Source organism: Microcaecilia unicolor, chromosome 8 (assembly GCF_901765095.1).
Source record: "Microcaecilia unicolor chromosome 8, aMicUni1.1, whole genome shotgun sequence".
In the NCBI taxonomy this organism is placed as follows: domain Eukaryota; kingdom Metazoa; phylum Chordata; class Amphibia; order Gymnophiona; family Siphonopidae; genus Microcaecilia; species Microcaecilia unicolor.
The window spans coordinates 7,444,340-7,457,248 of NC_044038.1; the positions used below are offsets into that span (position 1 = coordinate 7,444,340).

At 44.2% G+C, this 12,909-nt stretch overlaps 1 protein-coding gene across 6 annotated transcripts in view; it reads right to left on the reverse strand.

Annotated features, from left to right (window-relative positions):
* The window catches only part of EPN2 (epsin 2), a 98,974-nt gene that overhangs the window by 58,205 nt on the left and 27,860 nt on the right, over window positions 1–12,909 (reverse strand). Inside the window, exon 1 of one of the 6 annotated variants that reach the window (XM_030212616.1) lies at window positions 4,570–4,633. The exons of the other annotated variants lie outside the window; for them this stretch is intronic. The gene's annotated coding sequence lies outside the window, so the exon portion shown is untranslated. Of the gene's footprint in view, window positions 1–4,569; window positions 4,634–12,909 lie in introns of those variants that run through there. 6 annotated transcript variants of the gene reach the window in all.

Here is a 12,909-nt window from a genome sequence, read left to right on the forward strand (position 1 = left end):
AAGTCTGTTCCAGGCATAAGGTGATGCGAGGCAGAAGGGGCGGAGTCTGGAGTTAGCGGTGGTGGAGAAGGGTACAGATAGGAGTGATTTGTCCTGAGAGCGGAGGGTACGGGTGGGAACATAGGGGGAGAGGAGGGAAGAGAGGTAATGGGGGGCTGCAGATTGAGTGCACTTGAAGGTCAATAGAAGCTTGAACTGTATACGGTAGCGGATCGGGAGCCAGTGAAGCGACTTGAGGAGAGGAGTGATATGAGAGTATTGGTTCACGCGGTAGATGAGACGTGCGGCGGAATTTTGGACAGATTGAAGGGGGGATAGGTGGCTAAGCGGGAGACCAGCAAGGAGAAGGTTGCAATAGTCAAGACGAGAGGTAACGAGCAAGTGGACGAGGGTTCGGGTGGTCTATTCAGAGAGGAATGGGCGAATTTTGCTAATATTATAGAGGAAGAAGCGACAGGTCTTAGCTGTCTGCTGGATATGGGCAGAGAAGGAGAGGGAGGAGTCGAAAATGACTCTGAGATTGCGGGCTGAAGAGACGGGGAGGATGAGGGCGTTGTCAACAGAGATGGAGAGTGGGGGAAGAGAAGAGGAGGGTTTGGGTGGAAAGACAAGGAGCTCAGTCTTTGCCATGTTCAGTTTCAGATGCCGGTTGGACATCCAGGCGGCGATGTCTCAAAGGCAGGCCGAAACTTTGGCCTGGGTTTCGACTGTGATGTCGGGAGTGGAGAGGTAGAGCTGGGTGTCATCGGCATAGAGATGGTACTGGAAACCATGTGATGAGATCAGCGAGCCCAGGGAAGAGGTGTATATCGAGAAAAGAAGCGGTCCAAGGACAGATCCTTGAGGAACCCCAACAGAGAGCTGGACGGGGGTGGAAGAAGAGCTTCCACAGTTGCCTTGAAGAGGCAGGAGCAATGCCCGCTCGCTGCTACCTCTGTACTGCAATCTTGGGAAATGGGTGGTGCCTGACCCATAACGAGCAGAGTCAGACTACCAAATAAGGGGAAAATGCCCTTATTTGGCAGGCTGATCCTGCTCAGTGCATCCCAGGATGTATCGCGTGGGGTTGGGCACTGCTGTTCCAATATTGCACAGCACATATGCAGGAGCTAGTAGGCATCGCTCCTGCCTCTTCAAGGTACACTCTGGGGGGTCAGGGTTCTGAAAGGTGCCACTACAGACCAAGGATGCCCCCCCCCCCTTTGTGAACAAGTGAGCCATCACCCTTACTATAAAATAGTCCCTTATTTTCTTATTTACTCTTCCTTATGTGTTCCATCACTGCTCAAACCCTATGCTGTCTATTAAAATGTTTTACTGTGTATTGTGTTGACATTGTAATATAGCATACTATGCCATACTTTGTACTGCTTGAATATTTTTACTGCTGTAATTGTCTATTGCTTGTTTGACTTATTCATGCTGTACATCATCTTGAGTGAATTCCTTCAAAAAGGTGGTAAATAAATCCTAATACATAAATACACCAAGAGCGTGGACATTTTCCTACGTGGTGCAGATTACTGGTGTGATTTTTAACACATTGGTGATCTGCAAGGGCCGACTTCTACATGGAATGTTGCTAGTGGAATAGCAACATTCCATGTAGAATCTCAAATAGTAGCAACAGTGGAGGAGTGGCCTAGTGGTTAGGGTGGTGGACTTTGGTCCTGGGGAACTGAGGAACTGAGTTCAATTCCCACTTCAGGCACAGGCAGCTCCTTGTGACTCTGGGCAAGTCACTTAACCCTCCATTGCCCCATGTAAGCCACATTGAGCCTGCCATGAGTGGGAAAGCGCAGGGTACAAATGTAACAAAAATAAAATAGATACTATTGGAGATTCTACATGGAATGTTGCTACTATTGGACATTCTACATGGAATGTTGCTATTCCACTAGCAACATTCCATGTAGAAGGCTGCGCAGTCTTCTGTTTCTGTGAGTCTGACGTCCTGCAGGACGTCAGACTCACAGAAGCAGAAGCCTGCGCGGCCACATTGATGATCTGCAAGGGCCGACTTCTACATGGAATGTTGCTAGTGGAATAGCAACATTCCATGTAGAATCTCAAATAGTAGCAACAGTGGAGGAGTGGCCTAGTGGTTAGGGTGGTGGACTTTGGTCTTGGGGAACTGAGGAACTGAGTTCTATTCCCACTTCAGGCACAGGCAGCTCCTTGTGACTCTGGGCAAGTCACTTAACCCTCCATTGCCCCATGTAAGCCGCATTGAGCCTGCCATGAGTGGGAAAGCGCAGGGTACAAATGTAACCAAAAAAAAAAAAAAAACATGGTAGTCAACAGGCAAAAGAATGAGGAAGCTGCCCTATGATTCTGCTACATAAAAGAAAAACTAGAAGCCACCAAGCTGAAGGGCAGCCGCAAACTCTGGCCCCTTAACACCGCTCTCAGCAAGCTGTGCACAGGGCTCTAGCGTTGCTGTGGGGGGGGGGGGGGGGGGGGCTTGTTTTGTTTTAAGAAAAAGCACATGCTTAAACAGCTTTGCCTCTGCAAGGTTTTTTTGGTTTTTTTTTTTTTTTTTAAAGAGGCTGGAGATTAAAGCTGGATCTAACAGCCACGAGAGGGACCTGGCACCTCCAGGTGTACCCTAAAGTGCCGGGCCAGAAGCTCAACTGGACCTGGGGGAACAGGTCAGGAGGCAAGTCAATCCAAAGCTGCACAGGTAGGACCATCCACCTGCTAGAGAGAAATACCAAGGAAAAAGGCTACTGCAAAGGAGTTCTCTCTATCTCCACCTACTGGTAGAGGGACATAACCCACAAGTCTCTGGAATGATCTGTGGGACGCTATGGAAACACAGGTTTGCACGTGTGGCCTGCTTATAGAAAGAAGTGGTACATGCAGTCCATACACTGGCTGCAATGATCAGGCACCATCTTTGATGGTATTGCCCTCAGTGAGGTCTACTGGCCTGGGAGGAGGCAGACCTAGGAAGGAAGACAGGGGAAGCAGAATAATGCTCTCCATTCACCTGAAATGGGCCTATTAGGCACAGAAAGACAACTGAAATACTGAGTCACTGAACAGACTGGTCTTCTAAATCTGAAGTGGGGGAGGGGACAGGTTTATAGTAAAAGTACTGCATATTTAAATGTACATACAACCAAGGCTGACAGAATGGAAAATCTAAAGGATGCCAACATTTTCATTTGCAAACTGCTTCAAAGCGCTTGCAATATAGCAGTATATCAAGTTCTGGCAATAAAAAACAAGGCAGAAATGCTGGCATATGCATGATTTTGGCTAACGCTCAACTGTGCGACTGTCACTCACCAGGTTCTGCTGAATTTCAGTCAGGTAAAATTCCAGGACCATGAGTGGACATCACACAAAGTTTGAAAGCCTTTGCTTTTAACAGAAATAATTGTCTGTGCCTTGCTAGGCACCTGCTTTGATCCCCCACACTGGGGGGGGGGGGGGGGGGGGGGGGGGGGGGCTAAAGATGCTGCATTCAGAGCCTATGGGGCAGGAAAATCAATTACCACATAACAGCCAGATTTAGGGTCTATGGAGAGGGGCCTGAATAGAGCCCAAACACATAGTCCTTGACTAAGGATTGTCACTGCAATGACTGGTCTAAAGCACACCAAAGAGGGGATTTAAACAAAACATCCCCAGGTAATGTTAGACTGAAGCTTCTTGGTACCAGATTCCACCAGCACCGGTGTCCATTGAGCTGGAAGGCCAATCGAGAAGAAACAGCCAGGTCACAAAAAAAAAAAAAAACCATCACATACAACTTATTATATATTGAGGATCCAAGGAGGTTTGATAACCAGAGATGGCATGAAGCTGGTCTCCACCCACGCCACCCAATGAGGTTGTAATTCTCAATGCAGCTACCACCATATCTTGGTACATATAAACAATGAAATTGATAGAGCAACAAGTTTCGTCTACTGGCTTCAGCACACACAATATACCAGATAGGCTCATGCCATTTCCTGTTAGCAAACCTTCTTGAGAGGACTAATCAGAGACACAGACTGAAATACAGCAAAAGTGAACCCGTGGAGCAAATTTACGTGGTTTACCACATATTATCTGGTCTGGGCTTATGCTATCACTCTGCCCTCCCCCTCCTAAAGATCCTGAGTCATTTTTTCTTATTATTCTGCTTCGTCTTTACTGTTAACAGATTAGTTTAATGGGCCTAGGAAGCCACAAGCATTTAGTTGTGAAAGTCTCATAATCTATGGAAAATCCCTCACAGTTAAAAATTACAGGACGACATTAAGACAACACACACACCGAGACGTACAGTTTTAGATTCCTTTCTACACAAATAATTGTTTCAGCCTGCAACTTTAAGTCAGACTATGTGCCTGTTCCCTTCCCAGACAGACAGCTCAGCTTTTCCCAGCATCTTCACGGTGCTTCACCGACGTAGCTCCGATTACATAATAATGAGCACTAGCCCGACCACAATTACTTAGCGCTGGATTGTGTGCACAACTTAGCTACTCGTGCATGAAAGAATTCTGCAAACATAAAACAGGCACTCGTTAATGTAGAGTCATTTAAATCCTATATTAACGATGGCATTACCTATCAATGCGTCTTGATATGTTGCCTGTGCATATTAACTATGAACCCTGGGAAGCGTCTCTCCTTGAGCATTCAAGTGTTGACACAAGCATTAGCAATGAATGAGAAACTGAGAATCTCCAATGTTCCTTGCCGTACGAGTGCGGTTCATTTCTGTCATGGTATGTGCAAAATTAACTCATTACCCCAGAGTACACAAAAGCCCCCAAGGCTAAACACATTTTAATGCTGGGAATTTAATTCCTGGTTGGAGGTGGAGCAAAATGCTAGTAATAGTGTATGATGTTGTGCCAGCTTTGTGTGCCAACATGAACTGCCTCTCCCAGGTGAAGTATATGGGCATAAAGAGGACTCCCTCCCAACAGCCCCCAATTTACTGAAGTTGTAGGGAGGATCCCGCTGCCACCCATGAGGCCTCGGACGTACTTAGCAAGCCCAACAGGAGAGGTTGTAGGATGGATATTAAGCACTGCTACATAACTTCAGACATAACCAAAGAAATAAATGGCAGCCTGAACATCATGGACTCCTGGGCAAACTCATTCCAACTGAAACTGAACACTGAAAAAACACACTGCCTTATCCTCTCTTCTCAACATAACTTCAAACCCACAACCTTAAACAGCCCTGAACACACATTCCCTATCTTAGATAGCCTAAAAATACTCGGAGTAACTATCGACTGCAACTTCACTCTCGAGAGCCAAGTAAAAACGGTAATACAGAAAATGTTCTACTCAACGTGGAAACTCAAACGAATAAAACCTTTCTTCCCGAGGTACACCTAGTACAATCAATGGTCCTAAGCAATGCAGACTACTACAATGGAATATATGCAGGATGCAACGAACAACTCACTAGAAAACTCCAGACCGCCCAAAACACAGCAGCCAGACTGATATATGGTAAAACACAATTCAACGGCGCTAAACCCCTTCGAGAAAAGCTGCATTGGCTCCCAATCAAAGAACGGATCATCTTCAAAATCTGCACCTTAGTCCACAAAATCATCTACGGCATAGTCCCAGGATACATGACAGACCTCGTTGATCTACCAACTAGAAACAGACTCGGATCAGCACGATCATACCTAAACCTACATTACCAGGGCTAAAATACAAAACAATTCACGCATCTAACTTCTCCTACATAAGTGCACAACTATGGAATGGACTCCCGCATGCAGTGAAAACAATACATGACCACCTAAACTTCAGGAAATCATTGAAAACCCACCTCTTCAAAAAAGCTTATCCCACCGATCCAACATAAATCCCCACACCCAGCAACACAATATAATCTATGATCGTACTGGACAATTTATTATCCTCGACCCCATGACGCCTGAAACACTTCTACCTGTGACCATTACACAACCTTGTATGTGTTATCAACCGTAATGGCAATCGCCTTACGATACTTTGTAAGCCGCATTGAGACTGCAAATAGGTGGGAAAATGTGGGGTATAAATGTAATGTACAGTACAGATAGAGAGAGGGTAAAACAGCAAACAACCAAAGTATACAGACAAAAAAAGCAACACTGGGCCTTCAAGACTAGGACAACAGCAGTACTTCATTGACAGGTGACCCTATCAATAAAGTAACTCCTGTTGCCTAGTCTTGAAGGCCCAGTGTTGCTTTTTTTTGTCGGGTATAAATGTAAATAAACTTGATTGGTCCCCTCACTGTTCTCAGTGCAGTGAATAAACAAAAGGCAGAAAGGCCCCATGCAGAATACATTACATACTTCAACGTGATTGTGTCTGCATATTTTTCCGTCTGCCCACTTTTCAATGCCGCAGTAAATTTCTTGGACTGGACAAACTCGATTTATAACTGTGCGGGGATAATACTGCGTCTACAAATCAAGAGACATTGCCAAGCGCAAAACCACTTCTATGAAAAGTCTTGTGTGTTTTGTAAAAGGATCTTCAGAATTGATGCAACTGCACTGCTTAATGAACAGATTTCAGGCAGCAGAGTACAAATAGTCGTTGAATGCCAAAAACTAGATAGGACGACATTAATCAATCACATGGAACCTGAGCCATATAGGATAAGCTGCACTTTATTACTTTAAAAATGACATTCTACAAAGAATACGACACCTTCAAAATAAGACACTGGATCAAGGTTTGGATGGCTTCCTAAAGGAAAAGTCCACAGACCATTGTTAAAATGGACTTGGGGAAAATCCACTGCTTATTTCTGGGATAAGCAGTATAAAATGTATTGTACTTTTTTGGGATCTTGCCAGGTACTTGTGACCTGGATTGGCCACTGTTGGAAACAGGATGCTGGGCTCGATGGACCTTTGGTCTGTCCCAGTATGGCAACACTTATGTACTCAGTATTTTATAAACCTCTATCCTATCGCCCCCTAAGCCACTTCTTCTCCAACCTGAACAGCCCTAGCCGCTTTAGCCTTTCCTCATAGGGAAGTCGTCCCATCCCCTTTATCGTTTTCGTTACCCTTCTCTGTACCTTTTCTAATTCCACTATATATCTTTGAGATGCGGAGAACAGAACTGCACACAGTATTCGATTTGTGGTCGCACCATGGATCAATAGAAAGGCATTATAACATTCTCATTTTTGTTTTCCATTCCTTTCCTAATAATACCTAACATTCTATTTGCTTTCATAGCCGCCGCTGCACATTGAGCAGAGGGTTTCAACGTATCAACACTGATACCTAGATCCTCTTCCTGGGCGGCGACTCCCAATGTGAAACCTTGCAGCATGCAGCTATGGTTTGGGTTCCTCTTTCCCACATGCATCACTTTGCACTTGCGTACATGAAACAACATCTGCCACTGGACGCCAAGTCTCCCCGTTTGGTTAGGTCCTCTTGCAATTTAACAACTTTGAATTAACTGCTCCACGACTGGAAAAAAAAGAGCTGCAGGTCCCAGGCAAGTCAGGCAGGTAGGAAGGGCATGTGCACAGGCCCTGAAAGGCACGCCGAAGGTTTAAGAATCCTTAGAACGCTGGGTAGCATCCGTGCTGGGGCTCCATCAGTGACATCACTCATTCGTGGTAATCAGTTGTCCTGCTCGTCCATTCTGACTATTACTGAGCAGGATTAGAATGAGTGATTTATAGACAGAATAGCCTTTCCCCGCCAACAAACCTCTTCAGATACTTTAAACGGAAATACTATTAGGAAGACACAGAAGAAATAAAAACTAGCAAGCTTATGGTTGGGAGGCGGGAATAGTGCTGGGCAAACTTATACGGTCTGTGCCAGAGCCGGTGGTGGGGAGGCGGGGAATAGTGCTGGGCAGACTTATATGGTCTGTGCCAGAGCCGGTGGTGGGAGGCGGGAAATAGTGCTGGGCAGACTTATATGGTCTGTGCCAGAGCCGGTGGTGGGAGGCGGGGAATAGTGCTGGGCAGACTTATACGGTCTGTGCCAGAGCCGGTGGTGGGAGGCGGGGAATAGTGCTGGGCAGACTTATATGGTCTGTGCCAGAGCCGGTGGTGGGAGGCAGGGATAGTGCTGGGCAACTTATACAGTCTGTGCCAGAGCCGGTGGTGGGAGCGGGGAATAGTGCTGGGCAGACTTATACGGTCTGTGCCAGAGCCGGTGATGGGAGGCGGGGAATAGTGCTGGGCAGACTTATACGGTCTGTGCCAGAGCCGGTGGTGGGAGGCAGGGATAGTGCTGGGCAGACTTATACAGTCTGTGCCAGAGCCGGTGGTGGGAGGCGGGGCTGGTGGTTGGGAGGTGGGGATAGTGCTGGGCAGACTTATACGGTCTGTGCCCTGAAGAGGACAGGTACAAATCAAAGTAGGGTATACACAAAAAGTAGCACATAAGAGTATATCTTGTTGGGCAGACTGGATGGACCGTGCAGGTCTTTTTCTGTCATCATCTACTATGTTATATTAATTCGAGCTGTAAGAATGATCAATGTACACTTAGGTATCTAAAGGAATAAGCCTACCTCCAAGGTAGTTTGAAGACTAAGGCCACAGGAAAATCTGAAAGTAAATCACTTAATTAAAAAGAAAAAAAAAAAAAACAGGCTATTTACAATTGTTCACCAATATGTGGAAACGAAATGTTTGATATATTATCAATGCCAAGTTATAGTATTAGATCACATGCACTTGTGACAAAGTTAAGCCCAAGACTGCCTAGTGTACATTAGACCATATTTGATACAAACACTGTTTCCAAATTTAAACAGGAAAAAGAACTATACATCATATCTCACAGGAAGAGCATCAAGCAAGCTGTGGACCTTGGCACAGAGCATAAAAGCTTTCCATATTACCCATCCTGAGTTAGTGCAGAGCAGGAAAAAAGCAGCAATTCATACGAACAGCACGGCACAATGAGCACATTGAAAATGCTTAAGGCTTCCTAGAATGGTCAAGAACCTTATTCCGGAGCTGGGGGAGAAAGAGGAAGTCGAGACTTACACAAGTGAATTGATCTGTTGCCCTGGAAGAGAGCGATCAACCCTCATTCCATTCACCCGTTCCCTGTTTAAGTGTACCTGATTCTAAGATCTGTGTAACTGCTGTTATCCGTCATCAATAAAAAATGTTTTATGATAAAACTAGTAAACGCGTCTTTTCTTCCTCAAAATTAATTCTAAAAGATTTAGTAAAATGACTCCAAAACGGTCAGCGTGTATTAAATGATCCCTTGTGGTATGAATTCTGTTTTTAATATAATAGGAACTAATCAACACAAAGGCGCAATAAGATATTCGAAACTGCCAGGATTCACCAGGGATCATTCATCAGGAACTACTGCTACCATTAACACCACTGTATCTTTTTTGAGATGCGGCGACCAGAATTGAACACAATATTCGAGGTGCGGTCGCACCATGGAGCGATACAAAGGCATTATAACATCCTCATTTTTGTTTTCCATTCCTTTCCTAATAATACCTAACATTCTATTCGCTTTCTTAGCCGCAGCAGCACACTGAGCAGAAGGTTTTGACGTATCATCAACGACGACACCTAGATCTCATGCATATTCTGAAAACCTGACTGGTTTGTGACTCCCGGGACTGCCCTTGTCTACCATTCCCTTTCTCCCCAAAATAAGCCTTACCAGCGGTTAAGGGTCATGAATTTGATATACCACCTCTGTGGTACAACACAAGCCGTTTACATTATATGCAAGTACTTTCTCTGTCCCTAGTGAGTTCAATCTAAGACTTTTGTACCCGAGTTAAGTGATTTGCCCATGGTGGGTACTGAACCCAGTTTCCCAGCCCACTGCACTTACCATTAGGCTTCTCCTTCACCAGCCATGAGACCTATCAGGTAGAGAGTTGCATAGGAACAGAAATGTCACCTGTCCCTCCATCCCCACTAAAATAACCCAACCTATGTCATCATTCTGGAAATGAAAGATATCAGAGACGTACATTTCCCAAACCTGACATGGTCCAGTTGATAAATATTTTTTCTACCTTGGCTTTAAATCTAGGCACATGAATAGCAGTTCTTGGGAGCCTAAATGTAGGCAAACTTTCAGCTGATAACTTAGGATCCTACATTTGACTCAAAAAGAGTCTAAATTTAGGAGCCCAACTGTTGCTTTTTTTTTTCTTCTTCAAAGAATGGAGACCACTACTCCAACCATGAACAGTTGCAAGATGAACTGGAGCATTCAGTGTTGGAGGGAACCAATCGTAGCACCCCAAAGTAAGAAGACAACTGGAATTGCTCACAGTTGTAGCAAAACATACTATGAAATCATGTACAGAGGAATAATTATTATCAGTTTGGTGGTTATATATTACTGGAAGCAACAAATAGTTCTTAAAGAATCAAAACCCTTCACAGATTCCCCTCCTGAAACTAAGTACATCATTACTGTTTAAAAAAAAGATACCTGGAATGAAACAACCCAAGAGGGTCTTCAATCAGAGCGCTGATCTCAAAGTTTCACCTTCTAGCAAATATCGTGTGAGAAAATATGGCCCTTTTGGTCAGTGTTCAAGCTACAGCCTGCATTTGTGAATTCGAAAGCTTTGATTTCTTTAAAAAGTTGTTGCGGATTTCCACTTTGAATTCTACCCAACCTGCTTTCTTTATGCTTGGAGAAATGGATGCAGGAACTACTGCTACCATTAACACCAGAGGTGACTCGAAATGTTTTCTGGTTTTGTTTTTTTTTTAATGATTTTTGGTGTGAGCAGGAGGCATCTACCAAGGTTGGTTTACCACTGCTCAACTGAATCCACCATGAAACTTCATTCAGAAATACAACAGTTTTTCTCCCCTCCCCACCTTTTTTTTTTCCTTTTGCCCAAATACTGCAGCAACAGACGCCCTTCCAGAACCCAACATACATGCACTATCTGGCCAGTAGGTGTCTATGTTGAATGCCGTAGAGTAAGGGTGTCTTCACCATTGCGCAACACTAAAGGGCCCTTTCATCAGAACACACTAAATGCTGTACATCCTATTTCATACCTATCAGCCACAAGGCTCTTAGCATATGCTAATGTCAATTAGTGAGAGTTAAGCTTTAGTAAAAGGGTCCCTAAATTTGCAGCATTCCCAGCCCCAACAATAAAGATTTTCTTATTATTAATTTGAGAAGCTGCTACATTTTCTAAATGATTACATTTCCTTTGTGTCAATGATGCACCAGATGGCGAGATGTCGACTTCTAATTATGCTGCTAAAAGTGGAGCTTTATCTCCGTTTTTTGGGCCAAACATTAATGTCATGTGACAACTAGAAAGAACGTAAGAACATAAGTACTGCAATACTGGGACAGATCGAAGGTCCATCAAGCCTAGTATCCTTTTTCCAACAGTGGTCAATCCAGGTCACAAGTACCTGGCTAGATCCCAAAACAGTAGAATACATTTTACGCTGCTTATCCTAGAAATAAGCAGTGGATTTTCCCCAAAGTCCATCTTAATAATTTCTTATGGACTTTTCTTTTAGGAAGCTATCCAAAACTTTTTTAAACCCCGCTAACTGCTTTTACTGCATTCTCTGTCAACAAATTCCTGAGTTTAATTACACGTCGAGTGAAGAAATATTTTCTCCGACTTGTTTTAAAATGTACTACTTTGTAGCTTCATTGCATACCCCCTAGTCCTAGTATTTTTGGAAAGACTAAACAAGTAATTCACGTCTACCAGTACTATTCCACTCATTATTTTAGAGACCTCTATCATATCTCCTCTCAGCCGTCTTCTCTCCAAGCTGAAGAGCCCAAGTCGCTTTAGCCTTTTCTCATAGGGAAGTCGTCCCATCCCCTTTATCATTTTCATCACCCTTCTCTGTACCTTTTCTAATTCCACTATATGTTTCTTGAGATGTGGTGACCAGAACTGTACATAATATTTGAGGTGCGGTCGCACCATGGAGCAATATAAAGGCATTATAACATCCTCATTTTTGTTTTCCATTCCTTTCCTAATAATACCTAACATTCTATTTGCTTTCTTAGCCGCCGCAGCACACTGAGCAGAGGGTTTCAACGTATCATCGACGACGACACCTAGATCCCTTTCCTGGTCAATTACTCCTAATGTGGAACCTTGCATCACATAGCTATATAGTTCAGGTTCCTCTTCCCACAGGCATTACTTTGCACTTGCTCATATTAAACATCATCTCCCATTTGGATGTCCAGCCTCAAAAGGTCCTCTTGTAATTTTTCACAATCCTCTTGTGATGTAACAACTTGACGACCCTGAATAACTTTGTGTCGTCAGCAAATTCAATGACCTCACTAGTTACTCCCATCTCTAGATTAATTATAAATACGTTAAAAAGCAGGGGTCCCAGCACAGACTCCTGGGGAACCCTATCTACCCTTCTCCATTGAGAATATTGACCATTGAAAGGAATTTTAATTACTTAGACCTCGTACATCCCCAGACAGTTCTACACACAACCTGAGTACTGATGGACTCAACAATCAGAAGGACACTGGGATCAAGTGAATATGAGAAAGTAATTCAAAGTTTATTAGTCACTTACCAAAAACAGGATTAACACAAGATCATCACGGTGCACATCCCTGGCATTGATATCTCATCCTGGAAGAGCAGTGCTCCATGACACAACCGGTTTACTGTAATCTCTCCTTCTCTCGTCTCCTCCTCTCTTTCCTCTTTTTTAAATGCCCTGCCAGCCTTTATATACAATTCTTCTATCACTGATCCATATTAACATTTCATTCTCCCACCGGCAATCAAACATATAAATGGCAAGTGACCGACTCACCTGCAAATGCGCAGTAGAGACTTCCCTCTCTGTCCCGCCTTCGCGTCAAGGCGTGATGACGTCAGAGGGCGGAACAGAGAGGGAAACGGAGTCAGACTGTCGGACGCT